The sequence below is a fragment of the Phlebotomus papatasi genome, chromosome 2, assembly GCF_024763615.1.
Source record: "Phlebotomus papatasi isolate M1 chromosome 2, Ppap_2.1, whole genome shotgun sequence".
NCBI lineage: Eukaryota > Metazoa > Arthropoda > Insecta > Diptera > Psychodidae > Phlebotomus > Phlebotomus papatasi.
The window spans coordinates 35,888,008-35,902,763 of NC_077223.1; the positions used below are offsets into that span (position 1 = coordinate 35,888,008).

The following is a 14,756-nucleotide window of genomic DNA, read 5'->3' on the forward strand; positions in this document are numbered from 1 at the left end:
ATTTCACATTTTAACTCATTGCTTCTTTCCATCTCTTTTACTTCCAGGTAAGCCATATATACCGGTATCTGATGCGATAGAGCTATCACGGAGATGGGGCATAAAGTGTTTTGATCACCGTAAGTAAACAGAATAATTATTCATCTTTCTTGAGAGTTCATTAAAATTTATTCAGAGGTGAAGTCGTTATTGAGCCTTTTTTTCACCTATTTGTGCCCAACTCGTTACCATAAAGCGTTTTCGCTTTAATCTATAACTTTGGGTTTTTTTTTGGGATTTTAAAGTTGAAAAGAAAATACCCAAGAAGCAACTTTTGCTGCTTAGAGTTCTTGACTAATCCATTTTATTAGAAATTTGAGACAGAATTTAGTGGTTTGAGAACATACACAATCTTTTGTATACTAAAATCGTTCTATAAAGTATTAATATGCATAGTGTGAATTTTTAAGGGACAAATGTCAGCACCTTACCAAGATTTCGCCTTAAAATTAAGTACTTTATTAAGACCTTAGTTAAAGTCCTTAAAAATGTGACTAGCTGTCAGTTTGAAAAAACAAACAATTTCTGGAAAATATACAATTTTTCTTTATGAGATAAAACTTGTATTTCAAGGGTATGCAAGAACCGTTTGAAACCGAATAAATGTCAAAATATTTTTTTCATGTCGCGTTTTGACCATTGTCGTACAAGTTTCATTTGACGTTTGTTCGGTTTTAAACGGTTCTTGTACACTTCTGCTGTATTTTAAATCCCATAACGTTCTTCGTCAACCTTTTAAAAATCCATAATAAGACTACATAAATAATTCTGATTAAGATAGCTTTCTTGCTTCTTGGGCAGCAGTATAACAACTCTATTTGCAATTTACCTGAAATGACAAAGTGAAGATACTTTAATGTTGGAGGATTTTCATTTATAATTCACAAGCCCATTTTCCCAAATTTCACGTATTCAACGATAACACATATCGGTTTGAAGATCTCAGGAGGTAGGGGTAGGGGGGAGTGGATCTGGATGGCAAAGAGGGTGGATTTTCTGTGACAGGAACAAGTGTATAGAATCCTTAAAGCGAAACAAAAGACATTTCGGTTGTAACACGCAACGTCTGTTATCGAATTTAATCAACTGATTGACTTGGCAAGAGGGAGTTTGATGAAAATCCTTACATTGCTGGAAAGAAGGAGTGGGTGTAGAAGAAGGGCATTCAGGAAAAAAAAGAAGCAGCAATGAGTATGAAAAATAGAACATTCTACCTCACCCATTTTTCGCTGATATTTTTTCTTGCCATTCTTTAGCTCGAAGCTGAAGAAAATGGCAAAGTAATTTTCTCCTTTGCAGAAAATTCCTCTCTATCGTGTGAAGAAAAGTATAAGAAGAACTTGTACTATAGAGGTGTACAGCACCATCAAATTCTTATTTTATAAATATCCATCCCTGCTGAGATTGTGAATTTCCATCATGCAAATTGAATTCTGACTTGATCCTTTGATGTGACTCCTCATCAGATCTGATAGTGAAAGGACAAAAGTCCGTTCCAATGGCGTTTCATTCAAAGATTCTTTTAAGAATCGTAAGCTCCCTGAGGCTAAACAGAGATTCATCCTTTTTTTATTCGAGGAAAATTCCTCTTCCAATTGCAAATGACGATTAATTATGCAGATATTTTTTTTCTTTTGATAAATCAGCAAAAAGTGCTAAATAATTGAGAAAATTGTCTCAAATTAATTTAATTACCATCTCTTAAGTCTTACTTGGTCAGACTTTTCTCTGGTCTTCCTGCACCTAAGCTTCTATCTGCGAATGTCATGGTGGTAATGAAGTAATTGATAATGCAGAGAAAATTTATACAAAATTAAAACGAGCTTCAGTATAAGACCACGCAAGTATTCTGCAAAGTCCCACACGAAATGTTTAAACTGATGAAAGAAGTAATTTGAGGTGTTTTTTCTTCACTCTGTCATTTTACATTGCGTGCAATTTGTTATCACCAAATGGGAGACATTCCATCTTAAAAGGTAACACGAATTGGGTGTTCTAAATAACTCTACCCCACCTCTTCTGTTCTCTCAAAACGAGAGAACCATCAGACAGAAAACTTGCAGTGTTGCTAAGAATTGCTACTTTCAACATAGGCGGTTGGTTATATTTATTGGTCGGGGGTGTAGAACCTTGTCATTTTCATAAAATTGATGGTAGCAGACTTCAATTGAAAGCCAAATTTGGTATAAAAGTACTATAAATAGTCCTATACAGCGATATCATTTTCCCATCAAAGAGCAAAAAGTCAATTTATAAATTTCACTTCAAATGACAAGTTGATGTTACTTTGACAGGTGTCAAATTGCATTGACAGCTACAGATGTGTACTGAAATTCCTTTGTTTTTTTATTTTTAAATTAAAAACAAATTTAATAACTTTAAAATAAACTCAGTTCAAATTTTTTCTGCATCTGTCAAGTTGTTGTAACTGTGCTTGCTGTCAAATTATACTGACAATAACAGTTAGGTTGCTAAAATCCTTTAGCAATAGATATCCTAATTTCTTAATAGATATCTTAATAAAAGTAAAGTCATAGTCAAAAAGTTTTAAAATTTATTAACTGTCATTAATAACGTCATTTTGACAAAAAGAAAATTAATTTGACACTGAGCAGCATTCGCAAATATTCTTTAGATTTACATTGTGGTTTCATGTGATTATTCTTCAGAATTACTCTACAAATCGCACTAGAATTATCAAAGTGACATTACTTTGACAGTTGAAATGAAAATACTTGCAATGCTTAACTTTTCAGATGTTAACTTATCTGGGATTGAATTATAAAATAACGAATTTAATTTAAAAAATAAACAGTTAATTTGTTGTACTATACGTATGAGTAAACTTGACTTACCAATTCGTGTAAAACACTAAAGTTCAACAAAGTTTAAAATTTAAAACTAAACGATAAAGTTTGACAGCTCCAATTTACACTTATCAAGTGACACAGGAATTTCTCTCATAAAAATTTAAACTTAAATGCCTTAAATGCACTAAATTGTGAAGGAATACACTTCATCAGACTTTTCAAAGTGTCACATTTAATTATTAAAAAAATATATACTTAAACATTAAATTAATAGAAATTAAAATGCTGTTGAATTATGCTGACAAGACTGGATAGTAATACAATTAATGTGAAAATTACCTCTATAAGTGTTTCAATTTTATTTCATTTATTCAATTGACTTCCAACAGTTATTGCAAAATATAGAACCAATGAAATCAAGTTGATCTGTTATGACATGTGCCAAATTATTTTGACAACTTCGTGACACTAATGTAGCTCAATTGCGGCAAATCAATCGCTTCACTTTAAACAGAATTCAATATAATTTTAATGAAAATTTGTGAATATGTGTTATTTTGTGTACATTGAATGAGACTTTAGATCAATTTGGCTAATAAATTGATCAAAAACAAATAGATTGGGTGTAAACACAAGTAGATTTTGATTCTCCAATAGTGTCTAGGATAAAAGGTAAATAGAACTCTATTTGCACAAAAAGTCGTTGATGTTCGATGAATTCAAATTCCATTTCGAATTTTCATACTAAATTTTCGAACAAGATGGGGAACATTTATCAAATATCACACTAAATAGCTAGCAAAATAGTTACTCAGTGATTATGGAGTGATTAAATAATGGGACAAGAACAGTAAGCGTCGCTGTTCTGTTTTTTTCCTCATAACAATGTGGAGACCGTCACATTTTGACACTTGATCACTTCGAAATTCGGACAAGATGTACCTCAGCCACCTTGCGGATATATCAAGAAGTAAGAAAGTCTCTTTTTTGGATCTTCAAATAGATTTTCGAATATTCTAAGATCTACTTCCCAGCAAAACTTCGATCTGCAATTCTGCACTTTTGAAATTTTAACGTTTCTTGTCATTCAATCGGATACTTCGTATGGCTTCGGGATAGTCGTGCGACTTCGTGAGCATCGCGAATTTCTTTCGTGTTTTCTAACCATTTCCTTCCCCTTCGTATTTTCTATTATGGCTGATTTAATAATATTTTATTATAACATTATAATATTATTGTATTATAACATTATAATAATATTGTAAAAAAGAGAGTATTCACGTAAAATTGTTGAATAAAAATTGAATTTCAAATAAATTGAAATACATATTTTTATGTAGTTAAAATAATGTTTAGAAACATTAGAAAGGGTAGAAGAAATGTAGAAATCATCTAAATACTCTAAAGAAATTCTGCAGATAATTTTAAAATTTTCTATAGAAATTCTGCAGAAAATTCTGCATGATTTTCATACAACGATCGGATCCACCTTAGAACAAAATTCTGCAGAAATTCTGCTGATTTTTCGGCAGTTAGTAATTCAAATCTGACGAATTTCTGCAGAATTCTGCAGAATTTGCCGGGTGGGTTGTGGATGATAAGATTACGTGTATAGTTGACATGACAGCTGCCACTTTGAAAAATCCAACGAACGTTAAGAAATATCGAGGTACTTTTATTTTTGAGATAAAATTAAAACTGTCGTATCTTCTTTCGTTAAATGAGACTAGCTGGAGGTTTAACATTCGACAAACTATATTTTGTTCAGTTGCTTTTCTGGGATTATCGGTCGGCAAGTTCGCACAATTGCCGCGAACGTTGCTGAACAAAGTTTTGACAAAAATTCGAAGTCTTGTAATTTGAAAAGAACGAATTCTCTTTCGTTCGAAAATTCGTTCGTTATGTTTCTTTTGTCGATTTTAACTATAACTGAAATTATCATAAGATTGATCTACGGAATTTCTGTCAGAATATCGATCGAACTTTCTTGAATTCGTTAAGTATAAAGTCGATGTTAAAATATCGTTATTTCTAAAAGTGGTAAATAGGGTAAATACAAATAAATACGATAAATTTTGCTATTTAATTGATTACTTATTAAACAGCTTCAATAACCTTTTGCAAGTGTAAAATCTTGGACAAGAGCCAGAAGCAATAAAATGTGGAGAAGGTATGAAAAAATCATGCAAGATATAGTTAATTGCAATCGACAGATGACAATGGAGCGGATTGGTAGTCGATTGCCTGTCAACATATTGCATCGCACATGAAATAAATCTTCGCCTTCGCGGCTAGAAGGTAGATAATTTCTGCCGATATGGCCAAATCGTTTGGTGTATGTTTTGTAGTGGCTTCAAAAAGGCAACTTTTAGTATTAATTTGTGGTTTTGGCTAAAGTGAAGAGCAAAAAAATAAGTCAAGAGTGATTTGTGGCGATTTTCGGGGCAACTTTCGGTCTCACCATTGTGGTTGGTCAAAGACATAACACTTAACTTTAGTACCCGGCCGGGTTTTCGATGGACGCGCGATGGGAGAATTGGGAAAAGAGATATGGCGGACCCTCATCGTTTAATTTATGGTCATATTCAAATTCAAGCCATGAGATGATTTATGAAACTTGAATATTCATGTTTTCCAAAAAAAAAATAATCTTTCTCACTTGCAATTCACGCCGTGCCATGTGCAAAATTGCCAACAATTTTCGCGGCAAATGTCTTGTAATTAGAGGCCAATTCTAGTCTTTACAGCCAACACATTCAACAAGCTTGGACCACACTCTCATCCAAATCACATCTTTCTCTCCTTTTTGCAAAAATTAATCTTTGAACTTGCAGTTATGAACATGAGCTGCAGCATAAGTGGTGTGGCCGCAATTGCTGCTGTATCGCTTGGTAATAATAGATTGAATTTTGAATATACAGTAGAATGTCGATATATAGATACTTAATTTCCATATCAAAATTAAATTCTGCACAAATATTTGCCATGGGCAAATTCAGCAAAACACATTCGCCAAAATGACAAAGTACACCAGCTTTTGCCTCAATCGTCCAATAAAAGGTGATTGGGGGGCTGTGGGTTCCCCATTTAATATATACAATACAATATTCCAACATGTTCATATATAATCTGGCAGAATGGATTTTTATCGCGCCCCGTTATGCAAAATTGATTGGAAAATTACTCAACCGACACGGTGGTGAGGCCCAATGGAAAAATCAAAGATGAGGAGAGAGAAATAGCACTTTGAAAATAATATATTAAATGTAATTTGAATAGATCCCTCTGGGCTTCAATTTCGCTTTTATACTCTCTTGCCCTTCACTGAAATTCAATGGTTTTCCATCCAAAGTCCGGCATACCTCTTCAAAGTACGATCAAGCTTTATCAGGTTAAATCAATAAAAAAATCAAACTCTTCTGCCAATCTCAATTACATGCCCTTTCGAGATATCTTGAGGTACACAATAAAAAGTTCATTGATAGCATTCACTTCCTTTTTAAACGATGTATTGCTATAGTGAATGGCGAAACCTTTTTCATAAATGATTGAATTTGAAATGGGATAACATGTTTTATGGTTTGAATTTTACTGTGGTGTTGCTTCTAATTTCTTGGGGTATTCCCTAGCACCTGTTTCTTTTCAAACTGACAGCTGTCATGTCAAAAATGTCTATCTACCAACAAATTTGTCTGTGGAACTGATCAAATGTCCTTTACAATCCTTATGGAATAGGCCATTTCTAAGGACTGCTTATATACATAGTTGAGCTCGTTAAAACTCGTGTTGAATCGGAAAAGCTGTACAGTAAAGGACTGAATTGTCAACCCCAAACTGTGCAGTTGCTAAATTTATCTCCCCAAACCCGGCTGAACTGACACAGTGACTATCACTTTTGACATTTCTGTACTCCATACAACAAGTAGTTGTTTCAGGATTTCTATTTTATTTACCAAATTTCACACAGAAGGCATAAATTTCATTTGAAGACTTCCGCTGAGGCATTAATAAGTTAAGGAATAAAATTTAATTGTAAAAAAGTCACAGCATCTATCAATTTAATAGTTATTTGACAGCTGTCAAACACATAAAACGGAAAATACCCGAGTTAGTCACTACGATTCTGCATTCAGTCAATGCATAGTTTCCCAATTCGAAGTTGACACTTTTAAAGAACCTTCCTAATCTTAAAGCTCTGTCAATTTGACAGAAATTTCGCAGATGCAAACAAATGTCAAAATGAAATAGTTATTATGATAAACTTCTTACCGGATAACAAGTTTTTCAATTCTAAATAAGACTGAGTCGAAAACTCTGGAAAAAGTTGATGCATTTTCCCTGAGTTATTTTCCAGTCACTGTGGAAATGGATGTAATAGATAAAAGGTTCCTTACTTGCAAAATCAGACTTCTTTAAAATTTTCTTAAGCTGGAAAGCTTAAGGGGTTACATGGGTCTCTCAGGTAAAAAATATGCCTTTTTTCTGATAATAATTTATTGTGTAGAAAATATTTCAGAAATTGCAACTTTTGGGATATGAAAGAGTAACTCTAGAACAAAATTAAAAAAAAAAAAAATTTGAAAATTCGACCATTGGTAGCTGATTTTCGGAAACATTCCTCAAAAAACAGACCTTGAAGTAGGCAGGATTTCTTCCAGTAGGTTCATCTGAAATAAAAAAAACCGAATATATACATATATACCGAAGGATTTTTGAAAAAGACAAAATCTGGATTTTTGGCAAAAGTTTTTGTATAAAAGTATCAATCTTACTCTATTTTTCGACACATTTTGTATTGTAAAAATGGTTCTGATTAAAGGAAGTGCAAATCCATCGTTCAAACAGTAGATAATACTTCTCAAAACAAGTATGCAAAATTTCAGAAAGATCGGTTCGGTAAACTCTGAGTAATCTTGACTACCGCATTATAAAACGGTGTTTTGATAAAACACGTTTAACCCTTTAACTACGATACACTTTTTACGAACTGAAAATCAACAATAAAAATTATACTGAGAAACATAATCAATGATAAGTCTTACATCTAACCTTCGAAAGTCCAACAGAGTCTGATTCGGTGTAATTTGTGCCTCTATGTACGATAGGGACAAAAATAGGTAAAAATTTAAGTAATTTTTCTGACAATACCAATGAATAATATTTTTCGCTTTAATGAAAAATATTACGTATAAGTATTGCAGTTTTTATTTCCAAAAGGGTTTTACTTAAAAAAAATGGAAGTATAAAAAATAAATAAAATCGATTATGAATTTGAGAATTTAAAAATTCGCCATTTTTGAGCTTAAATATTTACTACATAGCAAACAGCTACAGACTTGCAAAAAATATCCTACATTCTTTCAACCTTCTACTTTACAATTGTGTACAGACATAAGGAAAAAATAACTTTGGGTAGTCAGGAGAAATTATTTTCTTTATGGGACATCGGTGTTTCAATCGTCCTTAAAGGGTTAAAGTTTTACAACACATGCGCGCGCTGGCGGAATACATAGCTAAAACTGCTCTACCTCCGACAGTTTTACTCCGATTGACTTGAAATTTTCAGATAATAATTTTCAAATGTTATACTATAAAATAAAAAAAAATGATTTTTTTGCCCAGAGAGACCCATGTAACCCCTTAAGTAATACAAAATTTAATTAAAATTTGTCAAACAAATATCAATGAAGCAATAAAGCTAACATATTAGTCATTATGGTTCTATCTTTAACAGACGGGTAGGTTCCTGGGGTGAAGAAGTTCCCAGCGAATGTGAATTTGAGAATACTTTGACAGCTGTCATATCAATATCCATGTAAAGTGAAAATTTCTAAGTTAGTTTTATATGTCTGAAAAGTTGAAATATTTTAAAATGTCTTAAAGCTTCTACACATTAGGAGAAATTTTCGTAAAAAATGCCTTTTTTGATGAAAACTTTTTCAGCAATTTTTGATGAAATTTTTTCCTAATGTGTAGCAGACTTAAAGCTGATCTTGTTAAATGTATCTGGCTTAAGAAAAGTTTGACATGTGTCAAAGAAATAACTAAAAAACAAACATATGAGCAAGCATATGAGTTATAATGAATCTATTCTTTCTGTAATATAAAAATTCTTAATCCCGAATATTTCTTAAATATTCGGGATTACATGATAAGGATTGAATCTTAATTAAGTTTTTCCCGATGGTTTGTTCCAGTATATCGCCAATTCTTTTGGCTTCTCCGTAACAAATTCTAAATCCGCGAAACATGATGGTTATGAATAACCGCCAGGTATTTTCCTCCGATAATTCCTTCAATTCTTGAGCCACAAGAGCTTGGTAATCAAACGTTTTCTGCACTGGCTGCGACGCAATCATGTGCAGACAATTTAATCGAACATTGCAGTTGAGAAGTTGAATTGGTGTTGTGAAATCTGACAACTTTACTAAATAATTCTATTTTATGGTATATTTTCGAAGCTTCAAAACAACAAGAACATAAAGAAAATCCGGTAAATCGTCTGGTTTGCACATCTGAAAAATGGAATTCTCTTGGATTTTGGGCAGACTTTTTTTTATTGTGGTTGAAATGCAATTTTAAAATAGTGGAGGTGGTGGAGTGTGCAAGAAGACTTTAAATTCATAATATGAAAGACAAATTAACAAAAGTTTTATTGGCTAAACACTCAAGACGCATCGTCGAAAGTGACCATATCGCTACTGTAAATCTTCAAGGCAAAAGAACTCCAAAGTCAGTGAAAAAAAGTTGAAGTTGAGGGGAGAGAAAAATGGTTGAAGACGTTAATCTTCGATGGAATTTTTAATTAAATTAAGAAGCTGAAATATATACCATGGCAAGCAGTATAAGGTAGTCTTTCTCATGTTATTTTTTTTTTGCTTCATGCCTCCGTCTTCAATTTTATTTACTCAACAACCCACATCGCGATTAATTGTGGTGTGTTAAATAATTTCCATTTACAATTCAATAGAAGTTGCACGCAACTGAATTTCGCACAGCAATTTGTCAATGTGTTTGAGAATGGAAGAGGTTATAAGATTCACGATTTACCTCTCCAAGAGAAGCTAGATATACTCCAATATAAATTATTCCTCAATGTTCACCTTCACATCCATTGAACGGCGTATCAATCGCCAAAGATCTGTCATGAGGTTGAATGCTGTTGGGAGTCCTCCTAACTTCTTGCTTAAACCAAATTGAGATCTTCCCAGAGGCTGACTTGTAACCATTTTCAAACTACTGTGCGTCTCTTGTGGTATTTTTCCTTCATTTCCCTCCGTTTGGTGTCTCAATTTATCTCTCTGGAGATCCACAAACTGCTGTTCTTCACTTAATTTCACCCACGCGAGGAACTTCAAGACACTCAAATAAAGCCACTCCAGGCTCCAAAATTCTATTTACTTTGATTCTATATCTCTTTTGGACTCCAAGAAAATCCCACTTGCGAGCACAATTACAGCCAGGAAGATGAGAATTTTTCAAATTTCTACTTAAGAAATAGACACCAAGAAAATTCCCAATGACCAATTTAGCTTAATTACTTTCGCATTCTAAATTGTACTGCTCTCACACGGGAAGACAAAAATAATTGATTTAACAAAATTCATGATTGTTATAACAAGAGATAGTGGGCGCAAAATTCGATATTGAAGTCCTCTGCTTTGATATTGAACTTCGTTAATTTTTTTTACTGTCAATATTTTTTTGAATATCAAGAACATTTAAAAAATTTTAAATACTTCAAGGTATAAGAACAAAATTTTGACCAAAATCAAAATATTCAACTTAGTAATTCTTCTTAAAAAACTAAATTTTAAGTCAATTGATATATTCAACATTCTGATTTTGATTTCTGAAATCTAGAATATCATAATTAAAATCTCAAAATTCTTTAAATTTCGATCTGTTTTTAGGCAATTTGTGCTACAATAAAAGAACAATATGTCTTAAGGCTAAGACTTAAGAAATCACCCAAGTCTGTACAATTAATGACCTCACATTCCAAAATTCGATTAGTGATTGGTGTTTTGTTCTTATATCAATTCGATTGAATGATTTCGAAATTTTAAATTTGAATTTAAAAATTGAATTAAATTGTTTTGTATTAACCCTTTAAGGACGAGAGGATTTAAAATTGGGAGTCTGAAAAATTCATTTTTTCCGTCTTTTTAGAGCGAAATCTGACTATAGATGGCCGCAGGAAAAATTTAATTTTTGGGTCACCGGTGACCCAATCGTACTTAAAGGGTTAAAGTCGTTAAAGTTAAATCAATAACTTCATTGATTCCATTGAGTTACCTTGGCGATCGATAAAAAGAAATGCGTTTTAAAAAAGAGCTGCGATAGACCAGTCTGTCATGTCAAGTTTTACAAAAACTGAAGATGAAAAGTCGAAAAAATATTTAAAATAAAATAAAACCAGTTTAGTATTTGAACATGAAATTATGGAACGCAATCTTTTTCATGCTAAGTACGTATATTCCTTTACATTTTACAAAAAATATGCAAAATTTTTAATAGCACAAAGTATATTGGAAGGGGAATCCAAGGCGGAATTCCAGGAAAAACAATTTCAGCAACTCTCTTAAAATGAAAAAAAAATCAAATAAAAATTACAGAAATATAAAAGTATTAATACTAATAGATTATTAAAGTCTGTAAGTCCTGATCGGGCTCACCTAAATAAAATTTAAAACCTATAGCCGAAAATTGGAGAACTGAAGGTGCCATCTATTTTTCTTGGGTAACTGAGGACAGTTACTTAAGAGTAAGAGCCCCAAATCCCAAAGCAACCTTTCAGCACCAATAAGGATGGTAGGAGTTGGGCGTGTCAAAACAAGAAAGGGTTAGGTTTGGCTGGTTACAGCCATCGACTGGGCTGACATGTGTCAAATATTCCGTACGCTCTACAAGTTCAAACATCCAAATTTGTATTTATGAAAATTTAAAATTTACCATATCAAAATTTTTTGGTATTCTTACCGAAAAATAGTTCTTTTTCAAATGAAGTCCACTTAACAATAAAATATTAAAAATAATGAATTTTTCAATTTTGGTAAAATCATCTATTTTATCTACATAATGTTTATTTAATTGTTGGTTCAACTCACGTTTCTTACCAATCAATAGCAAAGCATAACTATCTATATTGTATTTCTTCCAATCCAAATCAAATAAAAATTCTTACTTTAAGCACCTTAAAACTTATGGCTTCTTTTGCTGTTTTTTCATTTTTTTTTTTTTATATTATTCTGCCTCCGCGGTTCACAGTCGTTCTCACAGTAATTAGACATTGAGGTGGTATAAATGAAATAAACTTAAATATACTTACCTGTGAAATAAATTATATCATTTCACACACCTACACAAAGTTCCGAGAAACTATTGTTACTCTCAGTTAGTTATGTTTTAGTTGAGTACCCATCACTCTCGCTCACCTTTCGATATAATTAAGGAGAAAAAGTAGTATTAACCATTCATTTTCTAACTATTAATAGCCAAGTTTCAGGTACTCAATGGTATATGCGCAATGAATAAGTGTTTTAATAATAGACATTTAACACCCCAAACCTTCCGCTTGGGGACAGAGAATATGACTCCTCGAGGACAAATGGGATTTTAATGTAGTCATTCCTGTCACCATGGCATTGTAGTACAACAGAATAAGGTGCAGGAAAAAACAGAATTTTTTTTTTACTTTGATGGTGTTTGGTAGATGTTTCAATAAAAGAAACTAAGAATTGAGAATTTACTTAAACTATGCTATTATTTGGTTTTAGCTTAATTAAGAAAAAGGTCCTTGAGATAAATTTTTATGAAAGTTTAAAAATAATTTAAATAAAAAACAAAGTAAATCAAATATATTAAACACAACAAATTGGAATGTTTAATTTTGTCCTCTTTTTGTCACCCTTGTAACCACGCTCCCCCTATTGAATGCTTAATGTCCTGAAAAGTAAAGAATTACTTACATGGTAATCCATACTATTACTATGCATAAAGTGGTACATAATTTTGTTATCAACGTAATGTTTATATTTAAACAAAAAAATTCCGATGATACCCAAGCAACAAAAACTAGATCTCAAGACGTGAATTTGTGTAACTGTGACGTATGAACTTATTAGTCATATCTGAGACCTTTAAGGGATAACAAAACGGGAGAAGTGTTTAAGGGAAAATACATCAATGTTAAGCTTTCTAATTCAGGATCAGGACATTTTCGAAGATTACCGATTTTAAGAAGAACGCTTGCAATGTACTCAACACATGGCCTGTTATGCAGTCCCCCTTAGGATGGACTTTAACCATTCTCGAGTGAATCGTTAGCAGTATAGCTATCTAATCCTTCGTTAAAACTGAAAGAAACTGAAGTAGGGATCACCTAGTTAAGAACAATGTTCTACAAAATACAAAAATATTCATTCTAAACCAATTTTGACGTTGTCGTATTTACCAATTGGAACTCTTGTTATTCCATCTTATTTTATAGAATTTATTAAAAATAGGTGTAATATCTTGTAGGGGAAAGTACCCTCCCTTCGAACATACATGCCTTCGAATAATGTGAATTTTCTTGTATTTGTCCTGACTTACAAATTTCTATTAAATATTAGTTATCTTATCATCTACTGATTTACGTGATAATTATGTGTAAGTTTCTTACAAAAAATAAAAGAAATTCACACTATTCGAAAGCATGAACGTTCTAAGGGAGAGTACTTTCCCCTACCTTGCAATATAATGCACTATCCAGGTCGAATCGACAGCATTTAATTAGGTATGAAGGATGGATCATCTGATAATAAGTAAATGATAAATGGGAATTTAACAGATAAGCTGAATAGTTACAATTTTCTTGAAGTTTATGTGAAAATTTACTCTCCAAATTCAATATGATCAAACACACAAGAAAATTTGTGAAAAGTAGCGATTAATTTTTTAAAAATCATTTTATATCTGGAAGACGATTCTTCCTGCAAACCTAAGGGCCCAAATAGACTCTGGCTCTAGTTAACCCGTAAAATTTTCCAATGAAGATTTTTCCCAGATCCTTTGCTCTCCAATTTAACAAACTAAAAATTCTCGAGGATCATCCTGAGTCTATTAGGGCCCTAACAGTCCGAGCTGCATTCTCGATATCTACTTAATGACCTACTTTAAATTATTCTAATTTCTATTAATATTGATACTGTTCCCTTAAACTTCTAGGTAATCCATCTTTATACAGTCTTCAGACAAAATCACACATCTTGCAAATATATCTAATTACTTAGCAGTAATTAAGTTCTGTGAATACAATGAACCACTACATACTAAGATAGGTATTATAGCAACGTCTAGTTCTAAAAGGATTTTCCATACTTCGTGCTTAGTGCTTTATCGATTTTATCTATATTTGTAATACCTTAAAATCTCTGATAAATTTATCTGGTTTGGTTGTCTTCAAATGATAATGAGAACGTCACTTCCATTACATTTCTTATACTTTTTCGCTCTTCAGGTTTTCAGTTACAGGAATATCTATTGAAATCTATTCTTTGGCCAATAAGTATTCCTTCACAAAGTCATTATTCATCGTTATTCCCATACCATTTTGCGCGTGATTGGCGTGAAAAATTCATGGAAAATCATCTTCTGTTTCACAAACAAGCACCCTTCAGACCCGCTTTACTTTCCCCCTCGTCTGATATAAATATAAAGTTAATCAGGGATTCTTATTGAATGGTATTTGCAATTCATTGTATGTCTCCTTCATGCCATTAAGTGATTCTTGAAGTTTGTCTCGTAGCACAAAAGATAAAACTGTTGCGAATGTCCAAGAGACAAAAGATATACTTTCCATACAATATGTAGGTAACTTTTTATCTGGTACTTTAAAAACCTTGCTATTGACTTTTTCAAAAA

The 14,756-nt window shown here is 32.3% G+C and overlaps 1 protein-coding gene across 5 annotated transcripts in view; it reads left to right on the forward strand.

Moving 5' to 3' along the window:
- LOC129802325 (MOXD1 homolog 2) overlaps positions 1-14,756 on the forward strand; it is a 391,421-nt gene that overhangs the window by 203,033 nt on the left and 173,632 nt on the right. For 3 of the 5 annotated variants that reach the window (XM_055848054.1, XM_055848053.1, XM_055848055.1), the window contains exon 1: positions 54-119. The exons of 1 other annotated variant lie outside the window; for it this stretch is intronic. The gene's annotated coding sequence lies outside the window, so the exon portion shown is untranslated. Of the gene's footprint in view, positions 1-47; positions 120-14,756 lie in introns of those variants that run through there. One more of the 5 variants, XM_055848052.1, reaches the window with a different exon arrangement.